The following is a 24,346-nucleotide window of genomic DNA, read 5'->3' as shown; positions in this document are numbered from 1 at the left end:
CAATCAGGCGTCGAACATCTCTGTGCAGGACTGTGGTTTGCGTAGCTTCTTTCAGGACTTTGGCCGATGGCCGGTTTAGTGCGGGTTTTGTGACAGGAAGGCAGGAGCTTTGGACCACTTTGACGTTCACGTCTCGAACAATGCCCTTAGCATCTGGATTAACGCTCACCACCCGTCCTAGCTTGAATTGGCCCCTCATTGCATTTTGGTCACACAACCAGACAATATCTCCGACAGCAACGTTGCGATATGAAGTGTGCCATTTACTTCTCAGAAATAAGTTTGGGCCGGCAAGCTGGCTCCAAGACCTCCAGAACTTGTTGACCTGGTTCTGCATCTCTGAGTCTCTTGTAAGGGTAGTTCGCAAAGTCAAATGTTCTGATCTCACCGCTTGGAGAGGCTCGGCCCAGGAGAAGTGTGTTGGGTGACACATACTGCACGCTTTCTTCATGGCTCTGCACCCTGGCATCTATTGGGCATTCGTTGGCAAGGTTTGCAGCAAGTTGTAGTGTTGTCTGAAGCTCGCTGTAGCTAAGGCCAGTGTTGTTGCCCAGGCTCTGCAGTGCCTTCTTGAGAATGCGAACAGCGGCTTCAGCAGCCCCATTGCGGTGAGGTGAGTCAGCAGGGTGAATTGTCCACTCCCATTTGGTACCTTTTTGAGCCGACATCTCTTCTATTGAAGTTCTATTCTGAGCATCCAGGAACTGGTACAGCTCTCTTAGGACAGGTTTGGCGCCGATGAAGTTTGTCCCCGGGTCGGACCAGATCTTTCTTGGGTGCCCTCTAATTGCAGTAAAGCGTTGGTAAGCCATCAAGAAGCTCTCTGTCGACATTGTGTTGACCAGGTCTGCATGAATTGCCCTGCTGGCCATACAGCTGAAGACGACACCCCACACTTTCATTGAGACCCGTTTCTTGATGTCATCTTTGACAAGGTACGGTCCGAAGAGGTCGACTGTAGTGAACTCGAACGGAGCTGCAGGTGTGGCTCTTTCAGCAGGTAAGTCAGCCATTACCTGTTCGCACCTTCTTGCTCTTGACTTTTTGCAGAAAAGGCAGTTATCCACTACTTTTTGGCAAATTTTTCTTCCTTGGATGACCCAGGCTTTCCTCCTCATTTTCAGCAGGGTTGCAGCCACACCTTCATGACCCTCATCGTGCGCCTCCCGTGCCAATAAAGTAGAGACCCATGCATTGAAAGGCAGAAGGGGAACTGCAGCGCCATCCTCCCTGAAGCCATGGATTCTCCCACCGCAGACTAGTAACCCAGATTCTGGCTCTCTGTACACAACCAAGCGGTCCGTAGTGGTAGTTGGGAACGTCACCCCCTCTTGAGCAGCAAGATAGATGTCTCTTATTGCCTCTTGACGTTCTGTGGCGGTGATAACTCCTTTTGTGGGAATCGCCTCCCACTTTGGGGTCTCGATGGACTTTGTTGCAGATCTAAACTTTTTGGCGGCTCTCCAGATAAAAGCAACAGTCTTGATTAGACACTTTAGGCTACTAAAGCGCCTCTCATCCACCAAGTTTAGGACAGCTGCACCAGCAGGAAGTCGTCCCACAAGACTTGGAAGACTTCTTTTCGCTTGGGCTCTGGTGAGTGCTGCCACAAATGACTTCTTTTGCATATTGTTAATGCTCTCTCGAGTTGTCACAGACACATCTTTTGACGACATAATTGGCCACTCGCTCTCTGGAAGATATAGAAACTCTGGCCCTTGCTGCCACTCTGAATGGGCATCAAGTTCCTTTGGCCCAGCTCCTCGAGTGATAATGTCGGCTATGTTGAGTGGTCCAGGGATCCACCACCAGTCCTGTAGCCGTGTGCTCTCTTGGATCTCTCCAATTCTATTAGCGAAGAAAGTCTGAAATCCATAGCTTTCACGCTGGATAGCTCCAAGAACAGTCTGACTGTCTAACAAATGGTACCACCTTTTTATCTGGATCTGGGTATGCTGTTCAAAGTACTTTTTCAGGCGGCTTGCAAAGACTGCACCGCAAAGTTCTGCTTTGACTGCATCCCCCTTCTGGTCTAGTGGTGTCAGCTTTGCTTTTGACTCCACTAGTCGAATTGTTAATTGTTTGTTGCAGTTCCACCGCAGGTAGAGGACAGCACCATAGGAGCTTTCACTGCCATCTGAAAAAGTGACAGCGACTGGTTCAGTTGTTGCCTTTGGTGGAGTAAGAGCTCTTGGGAACATTACTTTGCTTAGCTGGACGTACTCCTCAAAAATTCCAATTGCATCTTTGCGGAGCTCATCCGACAGGGGAAGGTCCCATGTGTCCTTGACCATGCTGCACTTTGGTTTTGCCTCTTGGAATGCCCTTCGGACCAAGATAGCCCCTCTTTGCTTTGATGGCGTTGTCAGGCCAACTGGGTCGTACAAACCAGCAACTTGACTCAGCAGTTCACGTCTTGTCAGCGGGTCTGGTGTCTGTGCTCGTACTTCTTCTAGCAGTAAGTCTTGCCCAAGTCTCATCTTTTTCTTCCGCCTGGAGAAGTTGACCCTCACCATGACATGCAACATGTCTTCATCCACAATGTAGCCGAGACCGAGCGCCTTGTTGTCTTCCTCCTTAAGCTGATTTGGCAGGACAACAATATTTGGTGATGCCTTTTCTCTTTCTCCTTTATTTTGGCCTGAGAAGACCCAAGGCTTCAGTGCAAACCCTCCTGCTTTTAGAATCAGCTCCACATTCTTTGTGATGACTTCGAGTTTTTCACGGCAGTTGTGGGATGTCAAGATGTCATCGACGTAGCTGTGCTCATGTAATACTTGGCATTCATCTGTGAAGTGGCTGAATTGAGGCAGGTTAGCCGTCTCCCTCATGGCCAGTTGTGCTATGCACCCTGCTGGCTTGTCCCCGATATTCACTCTGGTTATGGCGTATTGTTCCACCTCATCGCCCTCTGAATCCCGCCACAAGAACCGGTGTAGATGGACTTCCCTCTCCTCGAGCCACACAGAATTGTACATTTTTCTGACGTCTCCTAGAGCGGCGTAGGAGCCTTGGCGGAACTTGAGGAGGACAGCTCGAATCGGATTGAGAACGTCAGGGCCTTTCATCAGAAGGTCATTGAGACTTTGGCCTTTGTACTTCTGACTGCTGTTCCAGACAAGTCTTACCGGAGTTGTAACAGAGTGGGGGTTGGGTGCGATAAGATGACTAATATACCAGACAGGTCCATTCCAGTTGGTTAGATCCTCTTTGGTCAGCTTTCTTGCAGTCCGGCGGTCAACCATTTCGTGGACTTGAGCACCATAGGCTTTTTTCCACTGCGGTTCTTTGGCGAGCTGTCTCTCTGTTCTGAGAAAGGTTGCCTCCACTGCTTTTATGTTGTTTGGCAATGTAGATGGGTCAATGAGCCATGGATACCTTGCATGCCAGTGTGGACTATCACTGTGGTCATCAGCACCAACATAAGTCAGGCCATCCTTAACAACTTCCAGCTCCCTTTCTTCAGCCAGAGTCATTTCTTTGCCACCAAGTTGACAACTGCCGCAGCGACATCCTCCACATTTTGGGGTGCAGGGGGCGCCAATGCTATCCCATCTCCACCACTCAATAAAATCCCGAGTGGAAATAGCAGAATAAGAAGACTTGATGGTAGGTTTGGCGCAGATATGTTCTTCATACATCAATGCTGCTGCTCTCATGGATCTGGCGAAGTGCGCTCTGGACTGGTGTGCTGTAACTGTAGCCTCTTCAAACAGACCAGGGTGTGTCCCTCCAATTGTCTTTCCCAATGGCCCATCCCATAGTACAAGGTCCCCAACGGTGCGTATTTTCTGTGGGACCAGTCGCCCTTCCTTATGGCTTATCAAAAGCTGTATCTGTCTTGGTCTAACAAGTTCATTTTGGGGGACATCTGGAAAGAATTTTTGGAGTCTTTTGGCTGTCACATGTTTGTGAATCTCTGCAATGCTGTCCAAACCATAGCAGAGGAGTTGGTGGGATCTGACATTGCCTTGCTCTGTGCGGACCCGGATCTTTAGGAGGTACCGTTTTGTGGTGACTTGAACTTTCATTCCTCCCACACCATGGACAACAAGGGTTATGGCTTCACTTCTAAGGTTCAAACGATCAGCTGCATCATGAGTTATATAGTTTGTATCCGATGCCAGGTCGATCAAAGTCCCAACTTTTTGTCCTGCATTGGCCGTGACCTCTAAGAGCATCATGATGACTGGCCACTCCACTATTCCATTCTCTGCTAGAAGACTGGGTTGGTTGGACACAAGAGAGGTTCTGGCTATAGTGTTGCAAAAGGCATTGCAACACTTCTCTGCAAGTTCAGGTGAGAGACTTTTAATGAACTCTTCTTGGGCTTGGGTATAACGCTCTCTTGTGTTACCTCCCACTTTGCTGTTATTGGACCTCTGGACGACATTCCCTTTGGATGTACCAGCTCTCGGGCAGAGGTAATAGTGGTGTTCTGCAGCACGCTGTTCTATACAGTCTGGCCTCCTGCACAGAAACTCTGATTTACAATAGTCACCTTCCTTGTGAATCTCCAGGCATCTTTTGCAGGCTCTCAGCTTCCTGACAGCATCTCTTTTCTCTGACAGCTTAAGCGTGCGAAACTTTTGGCAGAAATATAGCCTTTTCTTATGCTTGCAGTCTCCGCAGACCACACATCCTTGAGCCTGGTCGCTTAGTTGGGTGGAGGTTCTGGTTCGAGCTTGCCGAGGTTCAGATTTCGGTTTTGGTTCCTCCTCTCTCAGTTGGTCCAGCTTCTCATAGATGGCTTCTTGACCTTGAAGAAACTTGTGGAGGTAGTCAAATCGCTTGTCTTCTTCAGCTTTATCACCTTTGCCAGCTACATGAAGAAGCCATTCCTTCTTCAGGCCATCAGGAAGTTTACTCTCTATTGTCTTTGTTACAAGAGGGTTCTTTATAGCACCGGTCTTGCCAAGCTCGTTCAGATCGACCAGGGCTTTTTCTACAGATTGGATGAGCTCAACAATCCTCCTGGGCTGGTTACCTTTAACCTGTCTAGGATGAGAGTGGCGCTAGCGGCACTCCCCCCCCACCCCCACTGAAAAACCAGTGCCGCGAAATTCAAAAAAAATATTTTTTTTAAATATTTAACTTTCACACATTAAAGTCCAATACAGCTAATGAAAGACGCAGATCTTGTGAATCCAGTCAACATGTCCGATTTTTTAAATGTTTTACAGGGAAGACACAATATGTAAAGATGTACACATTAGCACCTAAAAACACATTAGCATAATCCACCATCTTTTATTTGTCCACCAACACCAGTAGCTATCACCAATTCGGCTAAACTAAGATATTTATAGCCCCTAACCAAGAAAAAAACTAATCAGATGACAGTCTGATAACATATTTATGGTATGGGATAGGTTTTGTTAGAAAAAAGTGCATATTTCAGGTAGATGGCATCGGTTACAATTGCACCCACCGTCACAAATGGAATAGACAAACTACTTAGAGCAACGTGTTTACCTACTTACTAATCATCAAACATTTCGTAAAAATACACAGCATACACGAATCGAAAGACACAGATCCTGTGAATACAGACAATATTTCAGATTTTCTAAGTGTCTTACAGCGAAAACACAATAAATCGTTATATTAGCATAGCACATAGCACATAGCAGCCCAGCATTGATTCTAGCCAAAGTGAGCGATAAAAGTAAACATCGCCAAAATATATTAATTTTTTCACTAACCTTCTCAGAATTCTTCAGATGACACTCCTGTAACATCATATTACACAATCCATATAGAGTTTGATCGAAAATGTTTATATTTAGCCACCAAAATCATGGTTAGACAATGTGGAATGTAGCTCAGCTGGTCAGAAAAAGTCTGTGCGCCACTTAGACAGTGATCTACTCTTATACATAAATACTCATAAACGTGACTAAAAAATATAGGGTGGACAGGGATTGATAGACAATTTAATTCTTAATACAATCGCGGAATTACATTTTTTTAATTATCCTTACTTTTCAATACAGCTTGCACCAAGCGATGCTACGTCAAAAAACATGGCGTCCGAAGCCACTAAAATGTTTCGACAGAAACACGATTTATCATAATAAAAATGTCCTACCTTGAGCTGTTCTTCCATCAGTATCTTGGGCAAAGGATCCTTTCTTGGGAGAAATCGTCTTTTGGTGGAAAGCTGTCCTCTTGCCATGTGGAAATGTCAACTGCGTTCGGGATGAACTGAAAAGCGTGCCCAACTTTTCACATCGTTGCAAAAATAAATGTCCCAAAATCGCACTAAACGGATATAAATTGCTATAAAACGCTTTAAATTAACTACCTTATGATGTTTTTAACTCCTATAACGAGTGAAAAGATGACCGGAGAAATATAACAGGCTAAACTAACGCTTGGAACAGGTGCGCGCCGGTGTCCTCTAGGCTCATGACGCAGCTCCCAAAGAATGACTAGCTTCAGGGTTTTTTCATTTGTAGGTCCTGTGAACGTGCAATCGACCCCGTTGGAATCGTCATCACGTAAAGGCATCCAGGGGAAGACGTAAGAAGTGTCCGTATAGTCATAGCAACGACAGTGCCCTTTTAACTGAGTTCAGAAGAGTGGCCAACATTTCTCAAATCTGACTCCATGTCAGGGAAATTGCTGTAGAATGGGCTCTGTTCCACTTAGAGACAAAATTTCAACTCCTATAGAAACTATAGACTGTTTTCTATCCAATAATAATAATAATATGCATATTGTACGATCAAGGATTTTGTGGGAAGCCGTTTCAAAAATTAGCCAAGTTAGCATAAATAGTCTAAACAGCGCCCCCATCCCCAACAGGTTAACTGCTTGGAGTCTTTGGAGCTCTTCTACTATCTCAAGGGCTATAGTTGTCTTATTTCCAAAGCGGTTCTCCAAGACCCGGAAAACCTCCTCAGCAGTTGTGTAAGTTGTCAGGTGAAGGTCTCGTATGGTCTTCTCATCCACACTGTCGAGAAGTTGGAACTTTTTAACCTCTCTGGATCCAGTAGGTTCTCCCTGCATCTGGAGCGCTTCCCAGTCTTTTTTCCACCGGTGAAACTCTCGGCGGATGCCAGAAAACTTTGGGAGGGAAGCAGGCTTTAATTTAATTGCTGGTGTGGCCACAGCACTGTTTGACGTAGTACTCAATCTGCTGGTTTCTCCTCTAACGTGTGCCCCTGTAAAGTCTGCTTGTCTTATTGTGAGATTTGGCAGGATAGTTTCAAGGCCTTTGATACGACTCTGGAAATGTTGTTGCTCTGCTGGGGGGGCCCAGCACTTCCAATGTTTATGCACCTCCTTCGCAGCCTTCACAAGTTTCTCTAGTTCTCCGATCATGAAGAGATATGCATCTGGGTTTTTACTTGGGTCCACAGCTCCCACGTTTTCTGCTTGCGACTCTGCTATTGTAATTGCTTGTGTCAGTTCATATTCCCCGAAATTGGCCCACAATGTCTTTTCTATGAGGTCCTTTAGCTCTTGCAGTTTTTTCTCACACTCATTGGCTGTTTTGACCAAGTCAGACTTCTGCTGCTCGCTCAACTCCTCTGCATCAGAGTTTTCTTCAATACATTGCCCCTCTACATCATCGTTGGCTTCCAGGACTTTGCCAGCTTCTGCAGTGAGCTTCCTAAAATTGTCTCTGAGCTCCTCTTCTGACATCATTGTATGCATTCGTAGCACATTATTGGCCAGACGGGAAAACTGACGCTTCGCTGATGTCCTTGCGGTCTTTAGCTGCTCCACCAGTAATGAATCAGCCATTTCAATCACAGCAGCAGGCGGGAACAGTCTTTACTTGTCTCTCTGGACACGTGTGGTCAGTTTTCTGGTCCTTTTCCAGTCTTGAGCCACGGTTTTTCACTGTCAAGTTTTGACCTCTTTCTTGTGCAATTCCCCACTTGAAAAGGACAATCCCTCCACGTGAAGATTTTAACTGGATTTCACTCAATAAACAGCCATAGAATCAGTTGCTTGTCTTTTATTTACCATTCTTTGGTTGGCAGTAAACAGGTGAAAAACCTCAAAAAAGAGATGACAAATATAAGTTACTATTTGAGTTGACAGCCCAATCAAATACACAAAATTATCCACATTCATCCCAGATAAACACATTTCTGCCACCATAAAACACAAGGTTTCCACTTTTAAGCAAATGTTTCCCAAAATAGAAACCCACCATTTTTAATCAAATGAGCAGAATCAGTACACTTTTATCCAAATTTGCATTTTAGCCAAACACATTCAAAATACCTCTAGTAGCAAAAAACCACACTTATTTTCTAATCAGCAGTTAAGCAGACAAATCCTACATCTTTTAGCCAAAGATTTTCCAGACTATACATTTGTTACTGAATTAAGAACTTGGTTTACTAAGATTTCTACAAAGTTTAACTTACTTTTAACCATTTCAAACAAGTTCTATCAACAATGAATTTGGCTCTTCTTACTTTATACCACACAAACAACATTTGAAGTTATAAATACCACTGCAAAAGTCCTATCAAAGTTAAGAGTTAAGAGTCTGTGTTTTCCAGAGTATCATTAGCAGTGCACTGCTTAAGTCAGTATAGTCAAGCATGGCCAATATGGCGCTTACCGGCTGTCTTTCACAGTTTTGTGAAGGGCTTGGACTTGCACAGTCACCTTGATCACATAGATGAAGTTTCCTTGGTCTTGTGGTGCTATAAATGCTCCTTTCACTGCGTTCTAAAGACAACAGCAGAGCCAGGTGCTGGCACGCCCAGATTGCCTGGAAGATTTGTTCCACCTGGTTCACCACTGATTGAAGGAGGAGGAGTTTCACCACTGAGGAGCTCCCAGGCAGTTTGACAGCACAGGTACTATGTAATACTCCCACATGTATCCGATCAGACCAGGTACTATGTAATACTGCCCCACATGTATCCGATCAGACCAGGTACTATGCAATACTCCCCCAACTGTATCCGATCAGACCAGGTACTATGTAATACTCCCCCACCTGTATCCTATCAGACTAGGTACTATGCAATACTCCCCCACCTGTATCCGATCAGACCAGGCACTATGTAATACACCCCCACCTGTATCCAATCAGACCAGGTACTATGTAATACTCCCCCAACTGTATCAGCCCAGGTACAATGTAATACTCCCCCACCTGTATCCGATCAGACCAGGTACTATGTAATACTCCCCGACCTGTATCCGATCAGACCAGGTAGAATGTAATACACCCCCACCTGTATCCGATCAGACAAGGTACTATGTAATACTCCCCCACCTGTATCCGATCAGACCAGGTACTATGTAATACACCCCTACCTGTATCCAATCAGACCAGGTACTAATTAATACTCCCCCACCTGTATCCGATCAGAACAGGTACCATGCAATACACCCCCATCTGTATCCGATCAGATCAGGTACTATGTAATACTCCCCCACATGTATCAGACCAGGTACTATGTAATAGTCCCCCACCTGTTTCCGATCAGACCAGGTACTATGTAATACTCCCCCACCTGCAGCCGATCAGACCAGGTACTATATAATACTACCCCACCTGTATCCGATCAGACCAGGTACTATGTAATACTCCCCGGCCTGTATCTGATCAGACCAGATACTATGTGATACTCCCCGACATGTATCTGATCAGACTAGGTACTTTGTAATTGACCCCCACCTGTATCGGATCAGACCAGGTACTAATTAATACTCCCCCACCTGTATCCGATCAGAACAGGTACTATGTAATACACCCCCATCTATATCCGATCAGATCAGGTACTATGTAATACTCCCCCACCTGTATCAGACCAGGTACAATGTAATACTCCCCCACTTGTATCCGATCAGACTAGGTACTATGTAATACTCCCACATGTATCCGATCAGACCAGGTACTATTTAATACTCCCCCACATGTATCGGATCAGACCAGGTACTATGTAATACTCACCCACCTGTATCCGATCAGACCAGGTACTATGTTATACCCCACATGTATCCGATCAGACCAGGTACTATTTAATACTCCCCCACCTGTATCGGATCAGACCAGGTACTATGTAATACTCACCCACCTGTATCCAATCAGACCAGGTACTATGTATTACTTCCTGACCTGTATACGATCAGACCGGTTACTATGTAATACTCCCCCACATGTATCAGACCAGGTACTATGCAATACTCCCCCACCTGTATCCGATCAGACCAGGCACTATGTAATATTCCCCCAACTGTATCAGAACAGGTACAATGTAATACTCCCCCACCTGTATCCGATCAGACCAGGTACTATGTAATACTCCCCCACCTGTATCCGATCAGACCAGGTACAATGTAATACTCCCCCACCTGTATCCGATCAGACCATGTACAATGTAATACTCCCCCACCTGTATCCGATCAGAACAGGTACTATGTAATACTCCCACATGTATCCGATCAGACCAGGTACTATTTAATACTCCCCCACCTGTATCGGATCAGACCAGGTACTATGTAATACTCCCCCACCTGTATCCGATCAGACCAGGTACTATGTAATACTTCCTGACCTGTATCCGATCAGACCAGGTAGAATGTAATACACCCCCACCTGTATCCGATCAGACAAGGTACTATGTAATACTCCCCCACCTGTATCCGATCAGACCAGGTACTATGTAATACACCCCTACCTGTATCCAATCAGACCAGGTACTATTTAATACTCCCCCACGTGTATCGGATCAGACCAGGTACTATGTAATACTCCCCCACCTGTATCCGATCAGACCAGGTACTATGTAATACTTCCTGACCTGTATACCATCAGACCAGTTACTATGTAATACTCCCCCACATGTATCGGACCAGGTACTATGCAATACTCCCCCACCTGTATCCGATCAGACCAGGCACTATGTAATATTCCCCCAACTGTATCAGAACAGGTACAATGTAATACTCCCCCACCTGTATCCGATCAGACCAGGTACTATGTAATACTCCCCCACCTGTATCCGATCAGACCAGGTACTATGTAATACTCCCCCCACCTTTATCAGACCAGGTACCCCCCCACCTTTATCAGACCAGGTACTATGTAATACTCCCCCACCTCTGTCCGATCAGACCAGGTACTATGTAATACTCCCCCACATGTATCAGACCAGGTACTATGCAATACTCCCCCACCTGTATCCGATCAGACCAGGTACTATGTAATACTCCCCCACCTGTATCCATTCAGACCAGGTACTATTAAATACTCCCCCACCTGTATCCGATCAGACCAGGTACTATGTAATACTCCCCCTATATATCAGACCAGGTACTATGTAATACTCCCCCACCTGTATCCGATCAGAACAGGTACTATGTAATACTCCCAAATTTATCCGATCAGACCAGGTACTATTTAATACTCCCCCACCTGTATCGGATCAGACCAAGTACTATGTAATACTCCCCCACCTGTATCCGATCAGACCAGGTACTATGTAATACCCCACATGTATCCGATCAGACCAGGTACTATTTAATACTCCCCCACCTGTATCGGATCAGACCAGGTACTATGTAATACTCCCCCACCTGTATCCGATCAGACCAGGTACTATGTAATACTCCCCCACCTGTATCCGATCAGACCAGGTACTATGTAATACTCCCCCACATGTATCCGATCAGACCAGGTACTATGTAATACTCCCCCACCTGTATCCGATCAGACTTGGTACTACGCAATACTCCCCCACCTGTATCCGATCAGACCAGGCACTATGTAATACACCCCCACCTGTATCCAATCAGACCAGGTACTATGTAATACTCCCCCACCTGTATCCGATCAGACCAGGTACTATGTAATACTCCCCCACCTGTATCCGATCAGACCAGTTACTATGTAATACTGCCCCACATGTATCCGATCAGACCAGGTACTATGCAATACTCCCCCACCTGTATCCGATCAGACCAGGTACTATGTAATACTCCCCCACCTGTATCGGATCAGACCAGGTACTTTGTAATAGACCCCCACCTGTATCGGATCAGACCAGGTACTAATTAATACTCCCCCACCTGTATCCGATCAGAACAGGTACTATGTAATACACCCCCATCTGTATCCGATCAGATCAGGTACTATGTAATACTCCCCCACCTGTATCAGACCAGGTACAATGTAATACTCCCCCACCTGTATCCGATCAGACTAGGTACTATGTAATACTCCCACATGTATCCGATCAGACCAGGTACTATGTAATACTGCCCCACATGTATCCGATCAGACCAGGTACTATGCAATACTCCCCCACCTGTATCCGATCAGACCAGGTACTATGTAATACTCCCCCACCTGTATCCGATCAGACTAGGTACTATGCAATACTCCCCCACCTGTATCCGATCAGACCAGGCACTATGTAATACACCCCCACCTGTATCCGATCAGACCAGGTACTATGTAATACTCCCCCAACTGTATCAGACCAGGTACAATGTAATACTCCCCCACCTGTATCCGATCAGACCAGGTACTATGTAATACTCCCCGACCTGTATCCGATCAGACCAGGTAGAATGTAATACACCCCCACCTGTATCCGATCAGACAAGGTACTATGTAATACTCCCCCACCTGTATCCGATCAGACCAGGTACTATGTAATACACCCCTACCTGTATCCAATCAGACCAGGTACTAATTAATACTCCCCCACCTGTATCCGATCAGAACAGGTACCATGCAATACACCCCCATCTGTATCCGATCAGATCAGGTACTATGTAATACTCCCCCACATGTATCAGACCAGGTACTATGTAATAGTCCCCCACCTGTTTCCGATCAGTCCAGGTACTATGTAATACTCCCCCACCTGCAGCCGATCAGACCAGGTACTATATAATACTACCCCACCTGTATCCGATCAGACCAGGTACTATGTAATACTCCCCGGCCTGTATCTGATCAGACCAGATACTATGTGATACTCCCCGACATGTATCTGATCAGACCAGGTACTTTGTAATAGACCCCCACCTGTATCGGATCAGACCAGGTACTAATTAATACTCCCCCACCTGTATCCGATCAGAACAGGTACTATGTAATACACCCCCATCTATATCCGATCAGATCAGGTACTATGTAATACTCCCCCACCTGTATCAGACCAGGTACAATGTAATACTCCCCCACCTGTATCCGATCAGACTAGGTACTATGTAATACTCCCACATGTATCCGATCAGACCAGGTACTATTTAATACTCCCCCACATGTATCGGATCAGACCAGGTACTATGTAATACTCACCCACCTGTATCCGATCAGACCAGGTACTATGTTATACCCCACATGTATCCGATCAGACCAGGTACTATTTAATACTCCCCCACCTGTATCGGATCAGACCAGGTACTATGTAATACTCCCCCACCTGTATCCAATCAGACCAGGTACTATGTCTTACTTCCTGACCTGTATACGATCAGACCGGTTACTATGTAATACTCCCCCACATGTATCAGACCAGGTACTATGCAATACTCCCCCACCTGTATCCGATCAGACCAGGCACTATGTAATATTCCCCCAACTGTATCAGAACAGGTACAATGTAATACTCCCCCACCTGTATCCGATCAGACCAGGTACTATGTAATACTCCCCCACCTGTATCCGATCAGACCAGGTACAATGTAATACTCCCCCACCTGTATCCGATCAGACCATGTACAATGTAATACTCCCCCACCTGTATCCGATCAGACCAGGTACTATGTAATACTCCCACATGTATCCGATCAGACCAGGTACTATTTAATACTCCCCCACCTGTATCGGATCAGACCAGGTACTATGTAATACTCCCCCACCTGTATCCGATCAGACCAGGTACTATGTAATACTTCCTGACCTGTATCCGATCAGACCAGGTAGAATGTAATACACCCCCACCTGTATCCGATCAGACAAGGTACTATGTAATACTCCCCCACCTGTATCCGATCAGACCAGGTACTATGTAATACACCCCCACCTGTATCCAATCAGACCAGGTACTATTTAATACTCCCCCACCTGTATCGGATCAGACCAGGTACTATGTAATACTCCCCCACCTGTATCCGATCAGACCAGGTACTATGTAATACTTCCTGACCTGTATACGATCAGACCAGTTACTATGTAATACTCCCCCACATGTATCAGACCAGGTACTATGCAATACTCCCCCACCTGTATCCGATCAGACCAGGCACTATGTAGTATTCCCCCAACTGCATCAGAACAGGTACAATGTAATACTCCCCCACCTGTATCCGATCAGACCAGGTACTATGTAATACTCCCCCCACCTTTATCAGACCAGGTACTATGTAATACTCCCCCACCTCTGTCCGATCAGACCAGGTACTATGTAATTCTCCCCCACATGTATCAGACCAGGTACTATGCAATACTCCCCCACCTGTATCCGATCAGACCAGGTACTATGTAATACTCCCCCACATGTATCCATTCATACTAGGTGCTATTTAATACTCCCCCACCTGTATCCGATCAGACCAGGTACTATGTAATACTCCCCCACCTGTATCCATTCATACTAGGTACTATTTAATACTCCCCCACCTGTATCCATTCAGACCAGGTAATATGTAATACTTCCCCACCTGTAGCCGATCAGACCAGGTACTATGTAATACTACCCCACCTGTATCCGATCAGACCAGGTACTATGTAATACTCCCCCAACTGTATCCGATCAGACCAGTTACTTTGTAATAGACCCCCACCTGTATCCGATCAGACCAGGCACTATGTAATACACCCCCACCTGTATCCGATCAGACCAGGTACTATGTTATACTCCCCCACCTGTATCCGATCAGACAAGGTACTATGTAATACTGCCCCACATGTATCCGATCAGACCAGGTACTATGTAATACTGCCCCACATGTATCCGATCAGACCAGGTACTATGCAATACTCCCCCACCTGTATCCGATCAGACCAGGTACTATGTAATACTCCCCCACATGTATCCGATCAGACCAGGTACTATGTAATACTCCCCCACCTGTATCCGATCAGACTAGGTACTATGCAATACTCCCCCACCTGTATCCGATCAGACCAGGCACTATGTAATACACCCCCACCTGTATCCGATCAGACCAGGTACTATGTTATACTCCCCCACCTGTATCCGATCAGACAAGGTACTATGTATTACTGCCCCACATGTATCCGATCAGACCAGGTACTATGTAATACTGCCCCACATGTATCCGATCAGACCAGGTACTATGCAATACTCCCCCACCTGTATCCGATCAGACCAGGTACTATGTAATACTCCCCCACATGTATCCGATCAGACCAGGTACTATGTAATACTCCCCCACCTGTATCCGATCAGACTAGGTACTATGCAATACTCCCCCACCTGTATCCGATCAGACCAGGCACTATGTAATACACCCCCACCTGTATCCGATCAGACCAGGTACTATGTAATACTCCCCGACCTGTATCCGATCAGACCAGGTAGAATGTAATACACCCCCACCTGTATCCGATCAGACAAGGTGCTATGTAATACTCCCCCACATGTATCCGATCAGACCAGGTACTATGCAATACTCCCCCACCTGTATCCGATCAGACCAGGTACTATGTAATACTCCCCCACATGTATCCGATCAGACCAGGTACTATGTAATACTCCCCGACCTGTATCCGATCAGACCAGGTAGAATGTAATACACCCCCACCTGTATCCGATCAGACAAGGTACTATGTAATACTCCCCCACCTGTATCCGATCAGACCAGGTACTATGTAATACACCCCTACCTGTATCCAATCAGACCAGGTACTATTTAATACTCCCCCACCTGTATCCGATCAGAACAGGTACCATGCAATACACCCCCATCTGTATCCGATCAGATCAGGTACTATGTAATACTCCCCCACATGTATCAGACCAGGTACTATGTAATAGTCCCCCACCTGTTTCCGATCAGACCAGGTACTATGTAATACTCCCCCACCTGTATCCGATCAGACCAGGTACTATGTAATACTCCCCGGCCTGTATCTGATCAGACCAGATACTATGTGATACTCCCCGACATGTATCTGAGCAGACCAGGTACTTTGTAATTCACCCCCACCTGTATCGGATCAGACCAGGTACTAATTAATACTCCCCCACCTGTATCCGATCAGAACAGGTACTATGTAATACACCCCCATCTATATCCGATCAGATCAGGTACTATGTAATACTCCCCCACATGTATCAGACCAGGTACAATGTAATACTCCCCCACCTGTATCCGATCAGACCAGGTACTATGTAATACTCCCACATGTATCCGATCAGACCAGGTACTATTTAATACTCCCCCACCTGTATCGGATCAGACCAAGTACTATGTAATACTCCCCCACCTGTATCCGATCAGACCAGGTACTATGTAATACCCCACATGTATCCGATCAGACCAGGTACTATTTAATACTCCCCCACCTGTATCAGATCAGACCAAGTACTATGTAATACTCCCCCACCTGTATCCGATTAGACCAGGTACTATGTAATACTTCCTGACCTGTATACGATCAGACCAGTTACTATGTAATACTCCCCCACATGTATCAGACCAGGTACTATGCAATACTCCCCCACCTGTATCCGATCAGACCAGGCACTATGTAGTATTCCCCCAACTGCATCCGATCAGACCAGTTACTTTGTAATAGACCCCCACCTGTATCCGATCAGACCAGGTACTATGTAATACTGCCCCACATGTATCCGATCAGACCAGGTACTATGCAATACTCCCCCACCTGTATCCGATCAGACCAGGTACTATGTAATACTCCCCCACCTGTATCCGATCAGACCAGGTACTATGTAATACTCCCCCACCTGTATCCGATCAGACTAGGTACTATGCTATACTCCCCCACCTGTATCCGATCAGACCAGGCACTATGTAATACACCCCCACCTGTATCCGATCAGACCAGGCACTATGTAATACTCCCCCACCTGTATCCGATCAGACCAGGTACTATGTAATACTCCCCGGCCTGTATCCGATCAGACCAGGTAGAATGTAATACACCCCCACCTGTATCCGATCAGACAAGGTACTATGTAATACTCCCCCACCTGTATCCGATCAGACCAGGTACTATGTAATACACCCCTACCTGTATCCAATCAGACCAGGTACTATTTAATACTCCCCCACCTGTATCGGATCAGACCAGGTACTATGTAATACTCCCCCACCTGTATCCGATCAGACCAGGTACTAAGTAATACTCCCCCACATGTATCAGACCAGGTACAATGTAATACTCCCCCACCTGTATCCGATCAGACCAGGTACTATGTAATACTCCCACATGTATCCGATCAGACCAGGTACTATTTAATACTCCCCCACCTGTATCGGATCAGACCAAGTACTATGTAATACTCCCCCACCTGTATCCGATCAGACCAGGTACTATGTAATACTTCCTGACCTGTATACCATCAGACCAGTTACTATGTAATACTCCCCCACATGTATCAGACCAGGTACTATTTAATACTCCCCCACCTGTATCCGATCAGACCAGGTACTATGTAATACTCCCCCACCTGTATCCATTCATACTAGGTACTATTTAATACTCCCCCACCTGTATCCGATCAGACCAGGTACTATGTAATACTCCCCCACCTGTATCCATTCATACTAGGTACTATTTAATACTCCCCCACCTGTATCCGATCAGACCAGGTACTATGTAATACTCCCCCACCTGTATCCATTCATACTAGGTACTATTTAATACTCCCCCACCTGAATCCATTCAGACCAGGTAATATGTAATACTTCCCCAACTGTATCCGATCAGACCAGTTACTTTGTAATAGACCCCCACCTATATCCGATCAGACCAGGCACTATGTAATACACCCCCACCTGTATCCTATCAGACCAGGTACTATGTTATACTCCCCCACCTGTATCCGATCAGACAAGGTACTATGTAATACTCCCCGACCTGTGTCCGATCAGACCAGGCACTATGTAATACTGCCCCACATGTATCCGATCAGACCAGGTACTATGCAATACTCCCCCACCTGTATCCGATCAGACCAGGTACTATGTAATACTCCCCCACCTGTATCCGATCAGACCAGGTACTATGTAATACTCCCCCACCTGTATCCGATCAGACTAGGTACTATGCAATACTCCCCCACCTGTATCCGATCAGACCAGGCACTATGTAATACTCCCCCACCTGTATCCGATCAGACCAGGTACTATGTAATACTCCCCCACCTGTATCCGATCAGACCAGGTACTATGTAATTCTCCCCCACCTGTATCGGATCAGACCAGGTACTATGTAATACTCCCCCACCTGTATCAGATCAGACCAGTTACTTTGTAATAGACCCCCACCTGTATCCGATCAGACCAGGTACTATGCAATACTCCCCCACCTGTATCCGATCAGACCAGGTACTATGTAATACTCCCCCACCTCTGTCCGATCAGACCAGGTACTATGTAATACTCCCCCAGCTGTATTGGATCAGACCAGGCACTATGTAATACTCCCCCACCTGTATCCGATCAGACCAGGTACTATGTAATATTCCCCCCAACTGTATCCGATCAGACCAGTTACTTTGTAATAGACCCCCACCTGTATCCGATCAGACCAGGTACTATGTAATACTGCCCCACATGTATCCGATCAGACCAAGTACTATGCAATACTCCCCCACCTGTATCCGATCAGACCAGGTACTATGTAATACTCCCCCACATGTATCCGATCAGACCAGGTACTATGTAATACTCCCCCACCTGTATCCGATCAGACTAGGTACTATGCAATACTCCCCCACCTGTATCCGATCAGACCAGGCACTATGTAATACTCCCCCACCTGTATCCGATCAGACCAGGCACTATGTAATACTCCCCCACCTGTATCCGATCAGACCAGGTACTATGTAATACTCCCCGGCCTGTATCCGATCAGACCAGGTAGAATGTAATACACCCCCACCTGTATCCGATCAGACAAGGTACTATGTAATACTCCCCCACCTGTATCCGATCAGACCAGGTACTATGTAATACTCCCCCACCTGTATCCGATCAGACCAGGTACTATGCAATACTCCCCCACCTGTATCGGATCAGACCAGGTACTATGTAATACTCCCCCACCTGTATCCGATCAGACCAGGTACTATGTAATACTTCCTGACCTGTATACCGATCAGACCAGTTACTATGTAATACTCCCCCACATGTATCAGACCAGGTACTATGCAATACTCCCCCACCTGTATCCGATCAGACCAGGCACTATGTAATATTCCCCCAACTGTATCAGAACAGGTACAATGTAATACTCCCCCACCTGTATCCGATCAGACCAGGTACTATGTAATACTCCCCCACCTGTATCCGATCAGACCAGGTACTATGTAATACTCCCCGACCTGTATCCGATCAGACCAGGTACAATGTAATACACCCCCACCTGTATCCGATCAGACAAGGTACTATGTAATACTCCCCCACCTGTATCCGATCAGACCAGGTACTATGTAATACTCCCCCACCTGTATCCGATCAGACCAGGTACTATTTAATACTCCCCCACCTGTATCCGATCAGACCAGGTACTATGTAATACTCCCCCACCTGTATCCGATCAGACCAGGTACTATGTAATACTTCCTGACCTGTATACCATCAGACCAGTTACTATGTAATACTCCCCCACATGTATCAGACCAGGTACTATGTAATACTCCCCCACCTGTATCCGATCAGACTAGGTACTATGCAATACTCCCCCACCTGTATCCGATCAGACCAGGCACTATGTAATACACCCCCACCTGTATCCGATCAGACCAGGTACTATGTAATACTCCCCCACCTGTATCCGATCAGACCAGGTACTATGTAATACTCCCCCACCTGTATCGGATCAGACCAGGTACTATGTAATACTCCCCCACCTGTATCCGATCAGACCAGTTACTTTGTAATAGACCCCCACCTGTATCCGATCAGACCAGGTACTATGCAATACTCCCCCACCTGTATTCGATCAGACCAGGTACTATGTAATACTCCCCCACCTCTGTCCGATCAGACCAGGTACTATGTAATACTCCCCCAGCTGTATTGGATCAGACCAGGCACTATGTAATACTCCCCCACCTGTATCCGATCAGACCAGGTACTATGTAATACTCCCCCAACTGTATCCGATCAGACCAGTTACTTTGTAATAGACCCCCACCTGTATCCGATCAGACCAGGTACTATGTAATACTGCCCCACATGTATCCGATCAGACCAAGTACTATGCAATACTCCCCCACCTGTATCCGATCAGACCAGGTACTATGTAATACTCCCCCACATGTATCCGATCAGACCAGGTACTATGTAATACTCCCCCACCTGTATCCGATCAGACTAGGTACTATGCAATACTCCCCCACCTGTATCCGATCAGACCAGGCACTATGTAATACACCCCCACCTGTATCCGATCAGACCAGGCACTATGTAATACTCCCCCACCTGTATCCGATCAGACCAGGTACTATGTAATACTCCCCGGCCTGTATCCGATCAGACCAGGTAGAATGTAATACACCCCCACCTGTATCCGATCAGACAAGGTACTATGTAATACTCCCCCACCTGTATCCGATCAGACCAGGTACTATGTAAAACACCCCTACCTGTATCCAATCAGACCAGGTACTATGTAATACTCCCCCACCTGTATCGGATCAGACCAGGTACTATGTAATACTCCCCCACCTGTATCCGATCAGACCAGGTACTATGTAATACTTCCTGACCTGTATACCATCAGACCAGTTACTATGTAATACTCCCCCACATGTATCAGACCAGGTACTATGCAATACTCCACCACCTGTATCCGATCAGACCAGGCACTATGTAATATTCCCCCAACTGTATCAGAACAGGTACAATGTAATACTCCCCCACCTGTATCCGATCAGACCAGGTACTATGTAATACTTCCCCACCTGTATCCGATCAGACCAGGTACTATGTAATACTCCCCGGCCTGTATCCGATCAGACCAGGTAGAATGTAATACACCCCCACCTGTATCCGATCAGACAAGGTACTATGTAATACTCCCCCACCTGTATCCGATCAGACCAGGTACTATGTAATACACCCCTACCTGTATCCAATCAGACCAGGTACTATTTAATACTCCCCCACCTGTATCGGATCAGACCAGGTACTTTGTAATACTCCCCCACCTGTATCCGATCAGACCAGGTACTATGTAATACTTCCTGACCTGTATACCATCAGACCAGTTACTATGTAATACTCCCCCACATGTATCAGACCAGGTACTATTTAATACTCCCCCACCTGTATCCGATCAGACCAGGTACTATGTAATACTCCCCCACCTGTATCCATTCATACTAGGTACTATTTAATACTCCCCCACCTGAATCCATTCAGACCAGGTAATATGTAATACTTCCCCAACTGTATCCGATCAGACCAGTTACTTTGTAATAGACCCCCACCTGTATCCGATCAGACCAGGCACTATGTAATACACCCCCACCTGTATCCTATCAGACCAGGTACTATGTTATACTCCCCCACCTGTATCCGATCAGACCAGGTACTATGTAATTCTCCCCCACCTGTATCGGATCAGACCAGGTACTATGTAATACTCCCCCACCTGTATCAGATCAGACCAGTTACTTTGTAATAGACCCCCACCTGTATCCGATCAGACCAGGTACAATGCAATACTCCCCCACCTGTATCCGATCAGACCAGGTACTATGTAATACTCCCCCACCTGTCCGATCAGACCAGGTACTATGTAATACTCCCCCAGCTGTATCGGATCAGACCAGGTACTATGTAATACTCCCCCACCTGTATCCGATCAGACCAGGTACTATGTAATATTCCCCCACCTGTATCCGATCAGACCAGGTACTTTGTAATACTCCCCCACACTGTATCCGATCAGACCAGGTACTATGTAATACTGCCCCACATGTATCCGATCAGACCAGGTACTATGCAATACTCCCCCACCTGTATCCGATCAGACCAGGTACTATGTAATACTCCCCCACCTGTATCCGATCAGACCAGGTACTATGTAATACTCCCCCACCTGTATCCGATCAGACTAGGTACTATGCAATACTCCCCCACCTGTATCCGATCAGACCAGGCACTATGTAATACACCCCCACCTGTATCCGATCAGACCAGGTACTATGTAATACTCCCCCACCTGTATCCGATCAGACCAGGTACTATGTAATACTCCCCGGCCTGTATCCGATCAGACCAGGTAGAATGTAATACACCCCCACCTGTATCCGATCAGACAAGGTACTATGTAATACTCCCCCACCTGTATCCGATCAGACCAGGTACTATGTAATACACCCCTACCTGTATCCGATCAGACCAGGTACTATTTAATACTCCCCCACCTGTATCCGATCAGACCAGGTACTATGTAATACTCCCCCACCTTTATCCGATCAGACCAGGTACTATGTAATACTTCCTGACCTGTATCCGATCAGACCAGTTACTATGTAATACTCCCCCACATGTATCAGACCAGGTACTATGCAATACTCCCCCACCTGTATCCGATCAGACCAGGCACTATGTAATATTCCCCCAACTGTATCAGAACAGGTACAATGTAATACTCCCCCACCTGTATCCGATCAGACCAGGTACTATGTAATACTTCCCCACCTGTATCCGATCAGACCAGGTACTATGTATTACTCCCCGGCCTGTATCCGATCAGACCAGGTAGAATGTAATACACCCCCACCTGTATCCGATCAGACAAGGTACTATGTAATACTCCCCCACCTGTATCCGATCAGACCAGGTACTATGTAATACACCCCTACCTGTATCCGATCAGACCAGGTACTATGTAATACTCCCCCACCTGTATCCGATCAGACCAGGTACTATGTAATACTCCCCCACCTGTATCCGATCAGACCAGGTACTATGTAATACTTCCTGACCTGTATACCATCAGACCAGTTACTATGTAATACTCCCCCACATGTATCAGACCAGGTACTATTTAATAATCCCCAACTGTATCCGATCAGACCAGTTACTTTGTAATAGACCCCCACCTGTATCCGATCAGACCAGGCACTATGTAATACACCCCCACCTGTATCCGATCAGACCAGGTACTATGTAATACTCCCCCACCTGTATCCGATCAGACCAGGTACTATGTAATACTCCCCGACCTGTATCCGATCAGACCAGGTACTATGTAATACTGCCCCACATGTATCCGATCAGACCAGGTACTATGCAATACTCCCCCACCTGTATCCGATCAGACCAGGTACTATGTAATACTCCCCCACCTGTATCCGATCAGACCAGGTACTATGTAATACTCCCCCACCTGTATCCGATCAGACTAGGTACTATGCAATACTCCCCCACCTGTATCCGATCAGACCAGGCACTATGTAATACTCCCCCACCTGTATCCGATCAGACCAGGTACTATGTAATACTCCCCCACCTGTATCCGATCAGACCAGGTACTATGTAATTCTCCCCCACCTGTATCGGATCAGACCAGGTACTATGTAATACTCCCCCACCTGTATCCGATCAGACCAGTTACTTTGTAATAGACCCCCACCTGTATCCGATCAGACCAGGTACTATGCAATACTCCCCCACCTGTATCCGATCAGACCAGGTACTATGTAATACTCCCCCACCTGTATCCGATCAGACCAGGTACTATGTAATACTTCCTGACCTGTATCCGATCAGACCAGTTACTATGTAATACTCCCCCACCTGTATCAGATCAGACCAGTTACTTTGTAATAGACCCCCACCTGTATCCGATCAGACCAGGTACTATGCAATACTCCCCCACCTGTATTCGATCAGACCAGGTACTATGTAATACTCCCCCACCTGTATCCGATCAGACCAGGTACTATGTAATACTTCCTGACCTGTATACCATCAGACCAGTTACTATGCAATACTCCCCCACCTGTATCCGATCAGACCAGGTACTATTTAATACTCCCCCACCTGTATCCGATCAGACCAGGTACTATGTAATACTCCCCCACCTGTATCCATTCATACTAGGTACTATTTAATACTCCCCCACCTGAATCCATTCAGACCAGGTAATATGTAATACTTCCCCAACTGT

At 46.4% G+C, this 24,346-nt stretch overlaps 1 protein-coding gene and 1 long non-coding RNA gene across 4 annotated transcripts in view; one reads left to right on the top strand and one right to left on the bottom strand.

The window, feature by feature from the left end:
• Window positions 1–24,346, top strand: part of LOC139537450 (vacuole membrane protein 1-like) — a 376,416-nt gene that overhangs the window by 257,857 nt on the left and 94,213 nt on the right. The gene's annotated exons all lie outside the window — the stretch shown is intronic.
• LOC139537448 (uncharacterized) lies at window positions 7,958–8,677 on the bottom strand. The gene is made up of 2 exons (XR_011667536.1): window positions 8,591–8,677; window positions 7,958–8,013 (listed from the first exon to the last, which is right to left on the bottom strand). It is a non-coding gene; the product is annotated as an uncharacterized lncRNA (long non-coding RNA).

Source organism: Salvelinus alpinus, chromosome 13 (assembly GCF_045679555.1).
Source record: "Salvelinus alpinus chromosome 13, SLU_Salpinus.1, whole genome shotgun sequence".
Lineage (NCBI taxonomy): Eukaryota > Metazoa > Chordata > Actinopteri > Salmoniformes > Salmonidae > Salvelinus > Salvelinus alpinus.
The sequence above is the reverse complement of the archived record's forward strand: the minus strand, read 5'-3'. Positions and strand labels throughout refer to the sequence as shown.